Source organism: Ictidomys tridecemlineatus, chromosome 14 (genome assembly GCF_052094955.1).
Source record: "Ictidomys tridecemlineatus isolate mIctTri1 chromosome 14, mIctTri1.hap1, whole genome shotgun sequence".
In the NCBI taxonomy this organism is placed as follows: domain Eukaryota; kingdom Metazoa; phylum Chordata; class Mammalia; order Rodentia; family Sciuridae; genus Ictidomys; species Ictidomys tridecemlineatus.
Genome location: NC_135490.1, coordinates 50342343 through 50349251, shown reverse-complemented (window position 1 = coordinate 50349251; position 6909 = coordinate 50342343). Strand labels below are relative to the sequence as shown.

Sequence of the window (6909 nt, the reverse complement as noted above, 5' to 3'; positions counted from 1 at the left end):
AGATACTTTTATAGTTCTATGTACAGATTTGTTTCTTTTATGTCAAGATAGTAGTGATAATGATATTAACAATGATAAAAGTAGTAGCAATGCAGGAAGGCATTCTTATAGTTATTTGAAAATGCCAAGTCTTTTAAACACCTTGAAATCTCCTTAGAAGTCTTACATAGTAGAGACTATTATGCCCTCATTTTATATGTGGAAAATAGTAAAGTACACAGAGATTCAGTAATTTGCCAGAGGTCACACATTGAGGGGCAACTGCAGAACTGGGATTTGAACTCCGGCAGTCTGGCTCTCCACACTGTGCTGTTAGCTATCAGGAAACAAGTCATAAATGAACAGTCTTCTATTTGTCCTGTGAACCTCTTCAAGTTTTGTAGAAAGTAAATGACATCTCTTCTAGTCCGGCAGCCCTGCAGCCAAGCTGGCTGCTCTCAGGAGCCCGGGAGGCGGCCTCTGCTGAGCCGCCCGTCGCCCCGTGGCCCCAACCTGCCCAGCACCGGCCCATGGCCCCCGCCGCCTCGCGGCTCCCGGCGCCCTAAGGCTGCCGCCCGGGCGCTCGCCTGCCTTGTGGAGCCTGGGCGCTGTCCGGCGGGGCGGGGCGGCGCGGCCCGCCACCATGGAGCCCCAGCGCCGGGAGCTGCTTGCCCAGTGTCAGCAGAGCCTGGCCCATGCCGTGACGGAGGTGGAAGACGTGCTCGGACTGCTTGAGGCCACGGGGGCGCTGAGCCCTGGCGAGTGGTGGCAACTGGATGAGGAGGCCGGAGGCGCCAAGGCGGAGCTGCTGCTCAAGCTGCTCCTGGCCAAGGAGCGGGACCACTTCCAGGACCTGCGCGCCGCGCTGGAGAAAACGCAGCCTCACCTGCTGCCCATTCTCTACCTGAACAGCGTCGTTGGGCGCCGCAGCCCACCGAGGGAGCCGGCTCCACCTACAGTGTCCTGTCCATCATGCCCTGGGACTCAGAGAGCAGCAGCTCCCTCAGCAGCGTGGGCACCACTGGGAAGGCGCCGTCCCCGCCGCCCCTCCTCACCGACCGGCAGGCGACTGAGAAGGTGGAGAACCTGTCCATTCAGCTGCGGCTGATGACCCGCGAGAGGAATGAGCTGCGCAAATGCCTGCCTTTGCGACCCACGGGACAACCTTTGATAAGAGGCCCTACCACAGACTGAATCCTGAGTAGGAGAGGCTGAAGATCCAGTGTGTGCGGGCCAATGCCTTGAAGAGGTGCCAGGAGGTGGCCAAGGAGACCGACTTACTTCTACCACACACTCCACAGCCGGCTCCTGAGTGACCAGACTCAGCTGAAGGAGGATGTGGACATGCTGAGGCGGGAGAACCGGCAGCTGCTGCGGGAGCGGAACCTACTGCAGCAGTCCTGGGAAGACATGAAGCGGCTCCATGAGGAGGACCAGAAGGAGATCGGAGACTCCGGGCGCAGCAGCAGCAGCTGAAGCACAACGGGTCATCAGAGATCCTCAACAAGCTGTATGACGCGGCCATGGACAAGCTGGAGGGGGTCAAGAAGGACTACGACGCCCTGCGGAAGCGGTACAGCGAGAAGGTCGCCATTCAAAACTCAGACCTGAGCCGCCTGGAGCAGCTGGGTGAGGAGAACCAGCGCCTGCTGAAGCAGACGGAGATGCTGACCCAGCAGAGGGACAGGGCCATCCAGCAGCAGCACCAGTGCGCCCTGTCCCTGAGGAGGTTCGAGGCCATTCACTATGAGCTGAACAAGGTCACGGCCCAGAACAAGGACCTGCAGTGGGAGATGGAGCTGCTCCAGTCAGAGCTGACGGAGCTGAGGACCACGCAGGTCAAAACCGCAAAGAAGTCCGGGAAGTACAAGGAGGAGCGGGACGCGGTGTACAGCGAGTATAGACTCATCATGAGCCAGCGTGACCAGGTCATCTCTGAGCTGGACAAGCTGAAGACCGAGGTGGAGCTGGCTGAGTCCAAGCTCAAGAGCAGCACATCTGGGAAGAAGGCGGCCAGCGAGGAAATGGAGGCGCTGTGGCAGATCAAAGACACGGTGACAATGGATGCTGGGAGGGCCAAGGAGGTGGAGATCCTTTGAAAGCAGTGCAAGGCTCTGTGCCAGGAGCTGAAGGAAGCCCTGCAGGAGGCCGATGTGGCCAAGTGCCGCCGGGACTGGGTCTTCCAGGAGCGGGACAAGATTGCGGCAGAGCGCGGCAGCATCGGGACACTGTGTGACAACCTGCGGCGGGAGCGGGACTGGGCAGTGAGTGAGCTGGCTAAGGCCCTGCGCAGCCTGGATGACACTCGGAAACAGAAGAAGGACTTCAGCCGGGAGCTTAAGGAGCTCAAGGAGCAGATGGAATCCCAGTTGGAGAAGGAGGCCCGGTTCCGGCAGCTGATGCTCACAGCTCCCACGACTCGGCCATCCATGCAGATTCCATGGAATGGGAAACAGAAGTCGTCGAGTTTGAAATGGAGACGGAGGATGTTGACTTGAAGGCACTTGGGTTTGACATGGCAGAAGGTGTGAATGAGCCTTGTTTCCCAGGGGACTGTGGCATATTTGTCAGGAAAGTGGACAAAGGAAGCATTGCTGATGGCCGCTTAAGGGTCAACGACTGGCTGCTGAGAATCAACGATGTAAACCTCATCAACAAGGACAAGAAGCAGGCCATCAAGGCCCTCCTCAATGGAGAGGGTGCCATCAACATGGTCTTGCGGAGGAGGAAGTCCCTGGGTGGGAAGGTGGTCACATCCCTGCACATAAACCTCAGTGGACAGAAAGACAGCGGCATCAGTCTGGAGAGTGGAGTGTATGCTGCTGCTGTGGTACCTGGAAGCCCTGCTGCCAAAGAAGGGTCCCTCGCTGTGGGAGACAGGATTGTGGCGATCAATGGCATCGCACTAGACAACAAGTCCCTGAATGAATGTGAATCTCTGTTGCATAGTTGCCAGGACTCCTTGACCCTCTCCCTCCTGAAGGTGTTCCCTCAGAGCTCCTCGTGGAGCGGACAAAACATGTTTGAAAACATCAAGGACTCTGATAAGATGCTGAGTCTTCGGACCCATGGCCTGGAGGCCCAGGCACATCACAAGCAGAACTTGATGCAGCACCATAGTTCCACGCAGACGGAGCTCTTCTGTGCTGGGCTGGAAGACAGGAAGGAGCCGGGGCCTCCACGAGGCAGCACCTCCTTTCTACACAAACCGTTCCCTGGGGGCCCCTTTCCAGTCTCCCCCCAGACCTGTCCCAGCACCTTCGAGCACAGCCTGAGCTCCTTCCACTCTGATGCCTCTGGGTAACGTGGCTATGGGCTGGTGGACATGCGGAGCAGGCGGCCCCTGCTGCCCTTTGAGACTGAGGTGGGCCCCTGTGGGGTGGTGGATGCTCCTCTGGACAAGGTGCATGCTGAGGGCTCCAACGGCGGTGGGACCTGGCCCAAGGCCGTGCTCAGCTCCACAGCAGGGCCGGAGAAGCTCTCCGTTTACAAGAAGCCAAAGCAAAGAAAGTCTATCTTTGACCTAAACACTTTTAAACGTCCCCAGATGCCCCCCAAAATAGACTATTTGCTCCCAGGCCCTGGGCCTATTCACTCCCCCAGCCCTCCAAGAGGATGGGGCCTCTGACACCCCCCAAAGCCCCCCAGGAGAAGCGACTCCATCGAGTTCCAGCACACACTGGAAACCAGTTCTGAGTCAGAGGCCACACTAGTGGGCATCTCTCCATCTACCAGCCCACCAGGTGCCCGGTCCCCGGACACTGACCTCGGAGAACCCATGCATGCATCACCCCCTCGCAAGACCAGGGTCCGCATCGCCTCCAGCTACTACCCCGAATGGGATGGGGATTCCTCCTACCTGCCAGCCAAGAAGTCCTGTGATGAGGACCTCACTTTCCAGAAGGCAGATGAGCTGGGGCAGAAGCGCCGCCGGCCAAAGTCTGCGCCTAGTTTTTGGCCCAAGCTTGCTCTGGTAGTGATTCCTGCTCAATTCCTGGAGGAGCAGAAATGCATCCCAGCTAGTGGAGAGCTCTCCCCCGAGGTGCAGGAGTGGTCCCCTTACTCACCAGGGCATTCCAGCTGGCATGGGAACCCCCGCTCTACCCCAACAGGCCATCCGTGGGAACTGTTCCCTGGAGCATGACCCCCAGCGCTGCTGTGAGCTCCATCCTGCGGAACCCCATCTACACTGTGCGCAGCCATAGGGTTGGCCCCTGCGGCTCTCCACCTGTGCCCCGAGATGCTGGCCCCCAGGGCTTGCCTCCCAGTGTCCAGCACCAGGGCCGCCTGAGCCTGGACCTCAGCCACAGCGCCAGCAGTGACAATGCTGAGATGAGAGCCTCCCACGGGTCCAACTCGCTGCCTTCCAGCGCCTGCCTCAGGTCTTCCAGTAACTTTCAGTTCAAGGCAGAACGCATTAAGATCCCATTAACGCCGAGGTCTGTCATGGGCTCTGACAGAGGTTCATTGTCACATTCCGAATGCAGCACCCCTCCGCAGTCGCCCCTCAACATTGACACCCTGTCCACTTGTAGCCAGTCCCAGACCTCTGCCTCTACATTGCCCAGGATTGCTGTCAACCCTGCGTCCCTCGGGGAACGGAGGAAGGACAGGCCTTACGTGAAGGTACAGAAGGGCTCAGAGCCTTTGGGCATCTCCATTGTGAGTGGAGAGAAGGGTGGCATCTACGTCTCCAAAGTGACCACTGGCAGCATTGCCCACCAGGCTGGCCTTGAGTATGGGGACCAGTTACTTGAGTTCAATAGCATTAACCTGCAGAGTGCCACAGAGCAGCAGGCCCAGCTCATCATAGGGCAGCAGTGTGACACCATCACCATCCTGGCCCAGTACAACCCACATATGCACCAGCTTGGCAGCCACTCCTGCTCCAACTCCCATCTGGACCCTGCCAGTGCCCATGCCACTCTCCAGGGCAGTGGTAGAACCACCCCAGAGCACCCCTCTGTCATTGATCCACTCATGGAGCAGAACGAGGGTCCTGGCATACCCCCAGCCAAGCAGAGCACCCCCTGCTCCAGGATCATGGGAGATGCCAACAAGAAGACCCAGGAACCACGCATTATCTTCATCAAGAAGTCCCAACTGGACTTTGGGGTGCATTTGTGTGGTGGGAACCTGCACGGAGTGTTTGTGGCCGAAGTAGAGGATGACAGTCCTGCCAGGGGTCCTGATGGCCTGGTGCCAGGAGACCTAATCCTCGAGTATGGCAACCTGGATGTGCACAATAAGATGGTGGAGGAGGTCTACGTGGAGATGCTGAAGCCCAAAGACAGTGTCCGCCTGAAGGTGTAGTACCGCCCAGAGGAGTTCACCAGGATCAAGGGCCTGCCTGGTGACAGCTTCTACATCAGGGCCCTGTATGACCGGCTGGCCGAGGTGGAGCATGAGCTGAGCTTTAGGAAGGAGGACATTCTCTAGTGGATGACACCTTGCCCCAGGGCACATTTGGGTCTTGGATGGCGTGGCAGCTGGATGAGAACGCCCAGAATATCCAGCGTTGGCATATTCCCAGCAAATGTGTGATGGATCAAGAATTCTCCATGAGGCTCAGCATGTCCGAGGTCAAAGACAGTAGTGCCACCAAGACGCTGTCAGCAGCTGCTCGCTGGTCCTTCTTTGGAAGGAAGCACAAGCACAAATGCAATGGGTCCAAAGACAGGAAAGACCTCCTGGCCTTGGACACCTTCTCCAACGACTCCCTCCGGCTCTTTGAAGATTCAGTGAGTCTGGCCTATCAGCAGGTCCAGAAGGTGGACTGCATCTCTCTGAGGCCTGTCCTGATTCTGGGGCCTCTGCTGGATATGGTGAAGGAAATGCTGATAAATGAGGTCCCTGGCAAGTTCTGCAGATGCCTGTTGAAAGTGATGAAGGCCTCCCAGCAGGCCATTGAGCGGGGCATTAAAGACTGCCTGTTTGTCGACTACAAACGGAGGAATGGCCATTTTGATGTGACCACGGTGGCTTCAATAAAGGAGATCACAGAAAAGAACCGGCACTGCCTCCTGGACGTCGCTCCCCACCCCATTGAGCGCCTGCACCACATGCACATCTACCCTATCGTCATCTTCATCCACTACAAGAGTGCCAAGCACATCAAGGAGCAGAGAGACCCCATCTACTTGAGGGGCAAGGTGACACAGAGGCATTCCAAAGAGCAGTTCGAAACAGCTCAGAAGACGGAACAGGAGTACAGCAGGTAGTTCACAAGGGTCGTCCAGGGAGGAGCCCTGTCAAGCATTTGCACTTAGATCTTGGCAACCGTCAATCAAGAACAAAGTAAAGTCCTGTGGATCCCCAACTGCCCGCTCTAGGGGAAGGGGAAGTGGGCACCAGGAGGCGACTGGACCGGCCCGCTGGTGGGGAGACTGGCTCGCTCTTCTCCAGCAACCGAAAACAGAGATGGGCCTGTTTAAGGACATGCCGGGGAAGGATCCAGAACCAGGACTCCAGAAGCCCCTCCTTTGTAGACAGAGGGGGTTGGCAGCTCGGATCTGGGCCTAGGCCGGCAGACTGCTCCTCTCACATGTGCTTTAAGACAAAACAAAGCAGAAAATGCAAAAGACTTGATAGAGGGGTACAACACCCACCTTCCTATAGCCAGCCAATCAGTGATGCTGCACCGAGAGCCTTTCAGATCACAAGTTTACAAGCCTTTTCTAAGTATCTGGTGGTTATGTTTACGTGGATGCCCCATGCTGCTGGTGCCCACCCCACCCCTTCCGCCCCCTGTTGCTTTTGTTCCCCAAATGACCCTGGAACCTCATGGGGTTGGGGGGTGGGGCGGGCTGCCCGCCTCAGGAGGTTCTTGTCAGTGGGACCAGAGCTTCAGCAGACTCCCTGCTCCTCAGAGGCGGTACCTCTCCTGGAAGGACTTCGTCACTTCAGGTGCTCAGACTGCTGGAGATGGCA

The 6909-nt window shown here is 57.5% G+C and overlaps 1 pseudogene; it reads left to right on the top strand.

Moving 5' to 3' along the window:
- Positions 1-622: 622 nt before the first annotated feature.
- LOC144370384 (disks large homolog 5 pseudogene) lies at positions 623-6311 on the top strand (annotated as a pseudogene).
- The last annotated feature ends 598 nt before the right edge of the window (positions 6312-6909 follow it).